Below are 13,645 nucleotides of genomic sequence, written 5' to 3'. Positions count from 1 at the left end.
GAAACCGAAAATGAAGCTTTGATTTTTGTTGTTTTCGGGCTAGACAAATTTGCTTAATTGCGTATAATTTGTGGTCAGAAAGGTCGGAAAACGCTACCCAGAAGGTTGCACCAAAGAAAATAGAGCAAAAATAACCATGGAAATGAATACAAAGAATAAATAGACCCCAACCAAATAGCGTTCCCCCCTTTTCGTTTGAGAGAGATTCGGGAGGGAAAAGCAATTCAGGTGCAGCTTAAATAAAATCACATTTGAACGCACACACGCATTGGCAGTGAATGAATTATATCAGTGGATGGGATTAGAACCAGGCAACCAACCATCGAACCAACCAACTGTCCCTCTGCATTCATAAAAGTAAAGGGCTTCCGCCGCTGGTTTGAAAATTATGAATAAAGAAGAAATCTGCTCGGAATTGAATTTGAGCGACAACAAGGAGCGGAGCGGAGCGGAATGGAGTGGAGTGGAGCCCTGCCAAGCCAAGCCAGAGGCCAAAAGGCTCTGAAAATTGCGGATAAATTTATTGAAAATGATTGTGAAAGCGGCAGACAGACAGACAGAGCAGACAGAGCAGACGGAGCAGAGCAAACATTGTACTCCTCAAACCCATTCTGTCCATAGTTGGGGAGGAGCTGTTTGTATATCATCTCTCATTTTGCTGCTGTTGCCCTTGCTGCTGCTCCTGGGAGATGCATGCATTTGGGATGGAAATGGTTGGCAAAAAATATTGATGATTTGTCAAAATGTGTATTGAAAAGGTAAAAGCTATTGAATTGCCGGTGCTGCAGCTGAACCTGTAGCTGGTGCTGGATCTAGGGGCTACACTTTGCATGTCAGCTCATAAATAAACCAAATGTGGAATCCTCCTCACAGCCCGAAAGCGAACACGAAGCAGTTCGCCCGGAGCTGCCCGAGGCGAATCCTAACCCACCTCAATCCTGCCAGCTGCTGCTAGAACCAACAATGGGTACACGAAAAACGTATTAGTAAACCGAGCAGCAATTGTTGCATGAACGAGGAGAGAGCTAAGCTAAAGCATATTTTCGAGAGATTTTTCTGGTTAGTTTTAAATTTCTGCAGCAGCAGCAAAAGCAGCAGAAATTGTGGTGTTGCTCCTCTGGTGTTGCTGCTGCAGTTGCAACTGGGGAAAACACTGCTGAACAGTAAGTAGAAGGCGAAAAATAAATAAAAACGCAGCAACAGCAGCAGCAGTGGAAATTAATCTAAAAAGTTTTTAATGCGCTTTTAAATGATGAAGCTGGGGGTAGGTCGACGCCTGCCATGTTTTTCCAAACAGCAGCATCAGCAGCAGCAGCACCTCCTCCAATGGCCATTCATAACTGAAGTTGGGGCAGGGTCTGGGGCCTGTAGAAACTATCATTGGCGTTGTCGTTCCGCTGTGCGGGAAATTACAAGAACCCGGGACCCCTGGCTGACGTGGTAGTGGCATCCAGCCAAGCTGCATTCCAATCTCGCTCCTCCTCTCTCTCTTACGCTGGCTCTCGTTTCCGCCAAATGAGATTGTGTGGCAACCTGTTGCGAGCCAGAGCGAGGGTTGCGCTGCTTGCTTTAATTTTTGCAAATTTAAACGGAGCTAGAGGGGAGCGGGAGAGCGAGAGAGAGAGAGAGAGTGCCACAGAGGTGGGGCTCCTCCGCCTCCACCTGATAAAAGGCAGCAGGCGGCAGGCAGCCCAGGAAGCACACAATTAAGTTTTAAGTTGGTGAAATTAAATGAAAACAGTGGGAATATTGAAATTGATGCAAACTTGATTCAAACTCTCGGTGCGGATGGCAGGATGGCAGGAGGCGACTCCTGCTGGAGTCGGCAAACAAAAGGATCGCTTGATTAAAGTTTTCCTGACTCCCCCGCCGTCTGTCAGGACTTCTATTATGCGAGCTGTCAGTGAGGGGGTTTTTCAGTGGGAGCGGAGTGCCATTTACCTTTGAATTTTCATGGCATAAATCTAGGCGAACGAACAGTCAGTTACAGCAATTCATTAGCATCCATCCACCAGGAGATCCAGGCTCCCGAATTGTGGCAGAGGCATTAGCAGCAGCAGCAGCAGCAGCAGCAGCAGCATTTTGTTGGCCAACAAAACTTTTTGTGGGCAGCATCCATTGAAATGTTTGAGAGCAACTTTCTGGTTTTGCCTGCTAATTGTGTAACATGTCAGGGAGTCAGTCAGCAGCCGCCACATCCTTTTGACGCCTAGAAAGAGGGCCTCCGTTTCAGGGGGATAGGTGGGATAGGGATGGTTGTCTTGACACCTAGCAAAAGGTCGAGCAACTTGTGTGTGTGTGTGTGTGTGTGTGGATGGCAGACATTTAATTAGTTCGGCTGTTCGCTCTACTCTCGGATGGAATAATGACAGGCGGAATCCTTAGGAGTTCCTCAGTGTTCTTATAAGGCTTAGGCAACAGATTTGCTCCTGGCAGCTCCTGCCAGCTGTCCCAATGATAATTTCAAGCACTTAGCAAAAATAGCAACTATTAAATATGCATAAACGGTGGAGGCTCACAGCTAAGAGCAGGTCGCGGGCCATTAAATTGCCAGCAAGCTCGCACACACATGTGGCTGTGTGGGTGTTCGGGTGTGTGTGTGTATATACACATGTCTGACACTTTAAACAAAGCTTTGCATACATTTTGGAGGCAGGCCACGGCAGACGACAGCCGACAGCCGACAGCCGACAGCCGGGAGACGACAGGCTGAGGGGCTGCAGCGTCAGCTAGAAAACAAAAGCCACCGGAAATTCCTTTGGGCGAGCAAGGGAGAGCAGGAGAGAGCCTTAAGCTGCACAGCCAGTGAGCCAGTGTGAGCGCGTGCTTGCCGCAATGTCACATAAATTTGCATATGTATATGAAGGGTCTATCTATGCTCTCTCTCTCTCTCTCTCTCTGCAACTCGCTTTGTCTCTGTTCTGTGCCTTTGCCTCTTTGCTTGTGTGGCTAAGTAAACGCGTTCGTGTAACAAAAAGCTTTTAAAATATGCCGACGCGACACCTACAGTAAATTGTATCTGCTTGCAGCTTAAATATTTACACACACACACACACACACACATGCCGACAAGGAAGCGCACACACATATATACTAAAGATGTGGCCACATTAAAAGCCAAGCAACGGCTTGCCATATGATAATAAAATCTTTATTTAATTGTAAGAATTGTAGGAAAAAGCCAAAGCTCTCCCCGCCTGCTTAGGCTGCTCCCTTTGCCCCTTTGCCCCTTTGCCCCTTTGCCGCTTGCCCCTCGTAAACGTATGCGTAATAAAAGTGGAAGTTAATTTTAATTAAAATGCATGAAAAGTGCGTGCAAATAAACAGCAAAAGCTGCTGAATCATAAAGTATCTATACGGTGGGGCACACGTCTGTGTACGTGTGTGTGTGTGTGTGTGGCACACATTTTAATTTAAAGTGTTTAACCCTTTGGCTGCTGTGTGTCCTTGCTTCCCCATCGCGATGGGTGTCAAAATTATAGGCCATAATTGTCAATATTTGCGCCCTTCTTTATGGCTCGCTGACACAACAGCCGCAAGTGGACGTGGCGTGTGTGGCGTGCAACGGAGTCAAGTCACACGGTTGCTGATGGCCATGCATAAAATCTAATAATTACAGCAGGCAGAACTCAATCCGTACCCCTCTGGCTCTGCTGCCGCAGCTAATCAACTTTGGTCGCTCCTTTAACGCGGGGAAAAAACTTTTTCTTTAGTTTGTATATACAAAATCGCATGTTGCATGTTCACTGCTCTGTCTGCTGCTGTGTTGTTGTTATCTACAAATTTTATGACAGATGCTGCTGCTGCTGCTGCTGCTGCTGCTGGCTGTGGCTAATGCGTGGGAGCAGCTGCCGTGGCACGCGTTTCTGCCACCAAAAAACCAACCAAGGGGGGGCGCAATGGACAAAATCCTTTTAAAAAACAATTTATGTGGGATGTTGCTACCTTTTTCGTCAGGGTGTTTAACAAAGTGCTAATTTAAAAAGTTCCCCAGCAGCAGCAACAACAATGGCTGGGATGGGCAATGGTTGGGTGTGGGGTGGGAGCGGCAGGCACAACAAAGTAGCAAAATAGCAAAAATTGCTAATTAAAAATTTATATGAAGTTGGCAGTAATAGCATTTTTAATTATAGCCAACTCATGCGCGGACAGAGGCAGCAACCAACCAACGGCAGAGGCAGCCGCAACATCAACGAGCGGAAGTGTGGCATAAACACATTTTTGAGGTCATGCGGCAGGCCCTTTTGTTGTTTCCTTGCTGCCTGCAACTTCGATTTAGGCTGAGGACTTGCAAAAGGTGGGAACCCAATAAGAAGAAAGCGAAAAGCCAAAGGTCTCTGGGCAGTTTGTTAATTAAATTTTTAATCTTACATCAGCATGGGCCATTTTTCCACCCGGAATGCGTTTAGACCGAGAGGCCTTAAATTCTAGAAAATTCTCGTTTACACTCGCATGTTGTGCGTGTGTGTGTGCGTGTGTAAGGTGCTGCAGTTGACGTCTTGCAGTTTGTGGATTTGATCAAAGAACCAAAAACGAAGGGAATCCTCCTTAATGAATTGTTCATTGCTGAAATATTCATAAGTCTGCAGCAAAACAAATGCCAGACACACACACACACACACACACACATGCCACATGCCACAAAAGGCCAAAGAAAAAGAAACCTTAGTAAGCGAAGCAAAAATACTGAAATTTTCGAGCATCTAAATGCCAATTAATTTATGATTTGCCTTTTGTTTTTTTTGTGGCCTTTCGTTTGACTCGTGGAAAATTTCGTATTTGGATATTTAAAGCCTTTAAAGGCTCTGCTTAATGCCTGGATTTCTGGCCGTGCGGATCTCCTGCTCTCAAGTTCAATTGAAAACTTTTGTCAAATTAATTAATTAAACTACACTACAGCGTCAGCAGCAGCAGCGACAGAGCTGAGTAGAGAGGTGCTCTTTCTGTGGCAGCGGCAGAGTGGCATTAATAATTGAAAGGCGTCCGGTTGGAGTCATCACACACAGGACATGGCTTCAGAAAGTTGTGTGCCACCAGACCAGGCCAGGCCAGGCCAGACCAGACCAACAAACAAACAACTGAAACGGCGCGCGGCCAAAGTATTGCAAAAGTTGTAAAGTTCAACGTGCAACTTTGTAGGCCGAAGGATGTTGCCACCACTGCCCCAAATGCCACCTTCCCTGCCCATCCACCAAACATATACATTCAGCGGAGGTCTCTTGTTGTATCGTAAAAGTTGGCGCCGCCTCTTTAAGATGTGTCTTTAAAAGCGTTTAGTGTTTCTGGCTCTTCCGTTTCAATTTTCGTTGTCGGGAGTCGGGGCAGTCGGGGCAGTCGTGGGGGTTGGCACATAAAAATCAACGCCACAGCATAATTAGTGCTGGGTTGTTTGCCCCACCATTTAGGGGGTTGGTCGCTGCTCCTGCCACTTCCTCCTCCTCCTCCGCTCCCTCCTTTGCTCCTGCAAATAGTTGAAAAGTTGTGAACTTTTCCGTTTGGCTATCATTTTCGCATTTGCGTGGAGTTTTTCGGGTTATGAATGGGGCGCGCGGTTTCTACGTCTGCCTTAGAGAAATCAACTGATAGAGAGGTGGGAAAACTTTTAGCCCCTTCCAACAGTCGACGCTATACCAAGGATGATAAGCGCATTTACATGTTTATCAGCGGCAAAGGGCTGGATGGATGGCAGTCTTGTAGTCCTGTAGGCAGAGCGCACTTCAAGTCATTAGGCGAGTAACTAACCTTTTGTTTATGGCTGCCTGAATTTCTATAATAACAATTATGAAAATTAGCCCGAGCAGAAGAAGCCCAGAGAGAGCCCAGAGACCCAGACCCAGACGAAGACTCAGACCGGGACCATTGTTTTCGCGGCTAATTAAGTTTTTGTGCCAAATAGGCAGAAAAGTTGGGAGAACGCAGGACAAGGCACTGCAGAAATATGCTATGGAAATGAAATTAGAGTAGCCAACTGAAGGACACAATTGCCCAAGTGTGTGTGTCTCTGAAGTGGAAGTTTCTACTTACTAATTGAAGCGGCATTTGGCCATCGACAACAACATCATCATCATCTTGCGGATAACTCACCTGTAAATAAATCGAAAAACGGAAGAGACAATTTGATTAGCATTGTTGCATCATGGATTTCCAAGGAATTTCATGGGCTTCGGTTTATTGGAATTTTGGTTTTGTTCTCGCTCAATCTTTTGAGCAATCAAATCTAATTAAGCAATGCCCTAATCACTTTCTGTGGTCGTCAGCCACAGAGCCAGAGATGCAGAAGCAGATGGCAGAGAGGGCAGAGGGCAATCTCTCAATTGATTGTCAATATACGGATAGAAGAGAGAGAGAGAGAGAGGGGGGGAGGGACAGGTACATATGTTTGTATCGTTTGTATATTGATGGACCAAACCGCATTAAATGCCATTAATTATGGAACTTAATTAGCAAAAGCGATAAAAAGCAAAGTGCTTGCGATTTGTATGAAAACTCTCTCGCTCTTCTCTCTCTCTCTCTCTCTCTCTCTCTGTGTTTGCGTAATGGTCAAATAAATCCCTTTTAATTAAGAGATAAACAGAAGCAATTAAATTATTAATTATGACCTCACTCACACACATACACACTGCCAGACAGCGCGTATTTGCATAGGAATATTGCCTACTTTATGGCGCAAATATTTAAACAAAGAGTGCACAAAAAAGGTGGCTGGGGGGCAGGGGTAAAAACATTCACTAATCCATATGGCATATGGAAATCAATAAAAACACGTAAGCTGCTAATTGTTGCCAAAAAAAAACACACACACACAATCATTAAATATTTATCACAGACAGAAAGAGAGAGAGAGAGAGCAGCAGCTGCTGCTGGGCGGTGTTCGGTCAAGCGTTAACATTATAAATAAATAATTTCCTTAGTTCATAAATGGTCATAGGCTACGTCCTGTCTCGTGCTCGTTCTCGCCCGCTAATTTATCGATCATCATCCGTCAAGGCTTTTAGCGCCCTGCCAAATATGTTGCCGCACTAATTGATTTCCTCTTCCTGTTCGGACTGTCCGACCTGTCTGCCCTGTCCTGCCTGTCTTCCTGCTGTTTGTCTGTCTGTCCCTTCTGCCCGTTTGCTGTCATCAGTTTATGTTTCTGGCTGCGGCCCGCGGTGGAAAATCACTGCTGTGACAATTGCATTTGCCCAACATTTTTGGCAAATACAATTTTTGTCGCTGGTCAACCGCAAGCAATGACATTACGCATACGCCGCGTGTTTACGCCATGGGATCAGATCAGCATTTGTGCGTGAAACTATGCATTCCGGCATGCTAGATGTTCCTAATGAGACTGAAAACATTTTATGATTGTCCAACAGCGAAATATGTGAATGATGTTTTGCCGGCTCTGCTGATGAATGAGCGACCCATGGAGTGCACAACCAATCTGTGAACCCACTCGAAATATCATTAAAAGGTTAGCCATCCTTCCAGCCGGAACACTGCTGGCTGACCATTGTTTTTGTCTCTCTGTTTCGACCTCTGACCCCACGGCCCCCTGTGCATAATGAAAGTAACATTGCGGCAGCCATTTTGTGGTTTGACAAATGTTGTGTCAAATTCGGCAACACAGCCGCAACACACAGACCGGAAATGGGGTAGGGGAGGGGAGCAGCAACCACTGGACAACTTTGTCAAATGCTAATGGACTCTCTCCAGTGGCCGCCCCCACACACACCCACACACATGCAGACAAAGCGAAAAATTAGCCATGGTCTTTGCAGAGGTGCAACGGACACGAGCACCCACTCCAACCCACTCCTGACTCCTGTCTGCTGGCTCCTGTTTGACTTGACGACAGGACGGACAGCGGGTGAAGAGTGGAGCCTCCGCCTCTGACCAAAGTAACCGCTGCTGTCGACAGCAACAATATCATCAGCGTCAACAGCAGTCGCCGCAGCAGCAGCAGCATCTGCTGGAGTAGCCCCTGGAGTAGGTGCATCCTGGATGAGCAGCAGCAGCTCCTCTCGGTGGTGGTGCAACATGAGCAACATTAAAAAACATTAAACCAGAAATCACTTTGCAGGCAACCGCCTCGTTTGTTGCAGGTAGCTGGCGAGAACGAGTGGACGTGCTGCATGCCGCGCTGGCGTTGCATGCGCGTTGGCTTGTGTTAGTGTTGAGGTTTGCCCCGGTCCCAGGCCGAGGCCGAGGCCGTGCAACATCTGAATCCACAAAATGCGGCTTAGGCACAGACTGGACTGAATGATGATGTTGTTGCTCGGTCGTTCGGTCGGTCCGTCGGTCTACTTGCCTCCATATGATGGCCACGTTGCCTCGTTGTGGCATGGCTGCTGCCTGCTGCCTGCTGCTGGTTGTCCTGGCAATGATTTGTTGGCATTTTCGCGGCTAACAGACTGAAAGGACACCCACCAGGAGAGGCACCATCATCGTATTACCAAAAGCTTGATCTAGACCCTGACCAGAGCCCTCTCAAGCGCCGCTCCACCGCCCCCTCTGTGACGCTGTGTAAATGTAATCCTGATGTTTGGCCAGGACCCAGCGCCCAGCCACTTGCCAGTCACACACTCCATTTATTCTTCACTCCTCCTAGACTGAGGAGGGTACTGGGATTGGGGGGGCCGGGGCAAACAAATGTTTCACGCAAGGCTCAGGCTCAGGCTCAGGCTGGAGCTTGTGCCCCTCAAAATGCACTCTGTGCCGCCGCAGCCGCAACCATGCACTTTTTAGGCTAATGCTTTTGTTGTCGGCCTTGTTTGTCGGTTGAGAGTCGGGCAGGAGGCACTTTACAGGCCCATGGGCAGAGGCAGGGGCAAGTTTTGTGGATCTCAACTCATTTGCATATTTGAGCAGCGGCAGCAGCGGTGGCGGCAGTGGCTTCTGCTCCTCTCGCTGCTCCCTTCTCTAATGCAAAAGTTTTTGTTTTATAGACACTGAAAATTTGTCTAAAACTTTTGCAGCAACCCCACCGACCCCCCCGCCAAAAATTAGTAAATATTTGAAGGCTTATTAGAGGCATCCCATCGTCTGGGGCAGTCGCTGGAGTCTGGGGCAAATCAGCTCTGCTCGAAGCAGCAAAATTGTTGTCTTGGGTCAGGGCCAGAAAACCAAAAATTATTTTAAAATATTTGTGTGAAAAATTATACAATATTCTCGAGAGCAGCTTCCGCTTCGCATTGGAGAAAAGTCAACTCAAGTCAGTGGCCAATAAATTTGCATAAATTAAATTGATTTGTTGTTTGCCTCACCAAGAGGGGAACGGGGGGCACACTTTGAATATTGTTTAAGGAACAAATAAACAAAAATTCATAGTCAAACAATGCAAACACACACAGAACAGTGCAGAGAGAGGGGGAATAAAACCGGACAAAGCACACACATAATATGCCAAAAATGTTTTCCCTCTCACAAAAGCCAAAAGCAAATTATTTAAATCAACATTCGCTGTGTGGCTTGCAACCCGAATAAAATGTGCAAATACATACGAATATGTATGTACTACATATGTATTTATTTATGTACAAATACAATGTGGAGCGGACTGGAGGATTTTATGTGTGTGGGCATCCATCATGGCATTCATCTCGAAGCTGAAGCTGAAACTGAAGCTGCAACAACTTTTGGTCGCATATGTAAATTTCTGATTTGTGCCGAAAAATGCATAAATAACTGTTAATATTTAATATTGTTAACTTGTAAATTTTAAATGAAATATACGAGAGGACAGAGAGTCAGAGCCAGAGCCGGAGCCAAAGCCACAGAAGAGCGATGGCTTTGGATATGATTGTCGCCTGTTCCGTTCCGTTCCGTTCCTTCCCGAGGAAAGCCATTCTGCAAATGAATTATGCAGTTTTTAACAAAAATCCCACAGCAGCAGCAGCAGCAGCAGGATTTACATGGCTGACTGCCCCTTGGTCAGAGGACATGTTGACCCTTTTGTGTGTGTGCAGGAGGCAAAAGTTAAATTGTTTTTTGTTTCTATTTTATTATGCTCGTCATAAATTTTGAATGTTGCATGGCTTGCATATGATTTCGCTGCTTCTCTGCTGCTCTTATTTTGATGAACTTGTTAAATTTAGCAACGACATTTGTCAGCAGCAGCGGCAGGAGCAGGAAGGATCAGCCTAGGGATCAGCATAATCGGAATAGAAACAAATGTTTCTGCTGCTGCTGCTGCTGCTGCTGCTGCTGCTGATGATGTTTCCCGACTTCATTTCATATGCAAATCTGTTGCAATTTTTGTGCAAAAATATCCCCAACCCAAGCTACGTTTGATGTGCCAGTAATTAAAAATGTTTTACAGAGCAAATGCGAGAGAGAGTCCCCCCATACCCAGTCCTAAGTCCTTAAGTGCATTTCAATTAAAATGTGTTACTGCCGCTGCCAGCGATGCTGCTGTTGCACATCTGCCACTGCATAAATCATTCTTTCACATCGCAGAACACACAAAAAAAAAGTAAAACGGGAAAAACCATATACAAATAGCGGAATGAAAGCGAGAAAAGCCGTTCAATTTAAAACGTGTTGCACCAGCAGGAGCACAAAACTAACCGAAAAGCCGCTGACAAAGCAAAACAAAAAATCAGCGCAGAAAGAAAAAAACAAAAAAATTGTTTTTGGCCAGAGGACCGACTGGGGTTCGGGGTGGACTCTGTATTTATTTCTATTTGGCTGTGAGCCGGGGGCAGCCTCGTTGTTCCTTTGCTAGAATTTAAAACTTATAAGCACGCCATGGCCTCCACCTGCACCTGCACCACCAATCTGTATGCAATTCCCAACCACCAAAACACCACGCTCAATGCTCAATGCTGAGACGCACGCATGCCCCATGCCCCATGCCCCATGCCCCATGCCACAACGCAGCAACTCCTGCTGCCTCCTGCCTCCTCCGCTCTGCTTTCGGGCTCGGGCCAAAAGCCATAAAGTTTTTATTTATTTGCATTTGCTCACGTGTGCATGTTTAATTAAATTTGAAGCGCCTGAGAAGCCGCCATCGAGGCTCGGCTGGGAATTATTTTCTGGTCATTTTTTGGTGTACATGCGAGCACCTAAGCGACCACCCAAGCCACCCACCACCGAAAAAGTTATGTCTAACAGCAAATGGAAGAGGCTCTCTCTCTGCAGGTGCTGGCTGCTGCTGCTGCCCTGCTGCTCCTGGTTGCTGCTGGTTCCACCATTCCTGGCATATGGATGCAGTTTTCGTAACGAAAATTGAGTTGGACATGACCAAATTGCGGTTAGGCAGGCAGGTGCGGGCACAGCAGCACAATTTCTAGTTTCTGTTTTTCTATTTTCTGTTTTTTGATTCATTCTGCTTTTCCTGTGGCCTGGTTCCCTTCTGCCTTCTACCTGCTGCATTGGGGCTGGGGCGTTGTATGCAAATTGGAGCGTGACTTGTATTTCGACAGGCCACCTTTGATGCGCGATAGATCTCTCTCTCTCTCTCTCTCTCTCTGGATTCCCTGTGGTTTCCCTTTGGCAACTCCTTCTATTTTACCCCCCAAAGATCCATCTTTGATATGCGCTTGATCCTGGCCTCCTTTCTGGGTTTTAAGCTTAAAATCTGCCAGAGATCTCTGCTTGGTTGAGAGCTTTGGCTTTAGCTTTAGCTTCAGTTTCAGTTTCAGCTGTTTGTGTTGACAAATGACAAACAGACGACAGACGACAGTGACGAGACATAGAAACAGCACAAAGAGAGTCGCACAAGAGGCAGCTAAAATGCGTTAATTAAATTGTCTCTAACTCCCTGAATGGCTTAGACACAAGGCCCACCCCCCTAGGGTGTAACTGTGACAGCAACTCTGCTGACATCTTGTTTTTAGCTGTGGAGCTCATAAAATTTGCAACATTTGTTGCTGCGAGAGCGAGCTGAGGAATGGAGAGATTTTTGTGTGTAGAATTTATGCGCCTCATTAGTTGCCACAGCGAGAGATGGCAGCACACACACACACACATCATCATCATTAGTCAGCAGAGTTGTGTGCGCCTAAAAATATTCCAAAGCATTTGGCATTCGCACAAAGGCCACCGCGGCTACAGTCCCTTTTGCCTGTTCGCTCCAGTCAAATTAAATGCTTTCGCCGATGTTTGACATATTTCAACACTTTAACAAACGACAAAGCACACACACACAGGTGCTCCTGCTGCCTTCTACTATAAACAGAGGCAAAGATTTTTCATATTTGAAGCCGCATATATCATTCAGAGTGGGGCAGGCAACAGGAGGCTGCCGCTGCCGCTGCTGCAACCGTTTGCTTGTTGAAAGGGTTGAAGTGCGCTCCTGCCCCAAATGGGGTTCTGCCAAGAAAAGTAAAAGTGCGCCAAGATGTGCCATAGAGAGAGAGAGAGCGAGAGAGATAGAGAGACTATGCTTCTGCTGGCTTTCGCATTGATTTTGTTTTTTCCTCTCATTTTTTTGTATCCCGGCCCGGCTTTTCCGTCGACTATTTGTTGGGCCTCTCCCACCACCATTCATTTCATTTCACATCTCCTGGTCCTGCGCTTTTTATTTTATTTTTATTATGACTGTGCGTGTGTGTGGGTGTCTCTGGCTGCCTGGCTGTCTGCGTCTGTGTGGGCGCCTGCTTTTGGCCCTGTTTCTTGGGGGCGGGCCTGCTCTGCGTTTGCCTACTTTTTATGTGTTTTTATTTATTTGCGCCGCTTTGCAATTTCAAAAAGTGTTCGCCAGAGCCCTCCCCCCTTTGCCCACAAGAGCAAAGGCTTAGCTGAGCATCCTCCACAGCAGCAGCAGGAGTCGTCTCCGGGTTGAATGCCTCCTCCTGCCTTGGACTATTTTCTTTCGTGCCGTGAGAGAAATGTTGAGGGCTTGCGTGCTCGTCCGCCTTATATTGCAAAAGCGAGCATAATAAATATTTGACGCTTCATAAATCTTTAAAGAGTTGCCAAAAGCAAAGGAGGGGCTCATCTCAGAGTCCTGCGCTGCTGTTGCTGGCCGGCTGGTCCTTGGCCCCGAAACCCCGAGTCCCGAGTCTCGGGTGCTTAATGGATTTGCTACTTTTCGCCGGCTTCACGTTTATGCTAATGATTTGGCTTGGCTCTTGCTCTTGCTCTTGCTTGCAGCAATTGGAAGCTGATGCTCTGCAAATTCGACAACAAACAGAGCGACAGAGAGAGGGAGAGAGTGCGAGCGAGAGAGCTGTTAGGTTGAGAAAAGGATGGGAATGCCACTTGGGAAACCCTTGCAAATTGCACGGGCCCAGCAGCAACAGCAGGCAGCAGCTGGAAGGTTTCTTGTGGCCTATGAAAATCTTTGCCACAATTTTCACTTGCACTTGCTCGGGCAGGGAGTGGGAGTGGGGTGTGCCGCCATTTTTGATTTCCCCAATGTATTTGTATTAACATTTTTAGCAGCAGCAACTCCTGCCACAGACTTCATGGTGCAAAGACCACAGACAACGGTCAATCGATTGATGGCGTGTGCCCCTGCCCGTGCGCACATTATGCGGGTAACTCCTGAGGCACACTCCACACACACAGACACTCCAGACACAAATGAACTATTGTTGCTCTAACGGGTAACAGATAGAGAGGTGGGTAGCCATTCCTCTGGGGGCATTTGTTGTATTTTCTTGCTTCATTTTCGGGGCATATTATGTAATTAAGGATCCATGCAAATTCTCAAAGC

At 46.8% G+C, this 13,645-nt stretch overlaps 1 protein-coding gene across 6 annotated transcripts in view; it reads right to left on the bottom strand.

The window, feature by feature from the left end:
• LOC117585707 (polypyrimidine tract-binding protein 1) overlaps positions 1-13,645 on the bottom strand; it is a 146,971-nt gene that overhangs the window by 50,332 nt on the left and 82,994 nt on the right. The window lies entirely within an intron of this gene.

The sequence above is a fragment of the Drosophila guanche genome, unplaced genomic scaffold (assembly GCF_900245975.1).
Source record: "Drosophila guanche unplaced genomic scaffold, DGUA_6, whole genome shotgun sequence".
Lineage (NCBI taxonomy): Eukaryota > Metazoa > Arthropoda > Insecta > Diptera > Drosophilidae > Drosophila > Drosophila guanche.
Note: the sequence above shows the minus strand (reverse complement) of the source record. Positions and strands in the feature narration are given on the sequence as shown.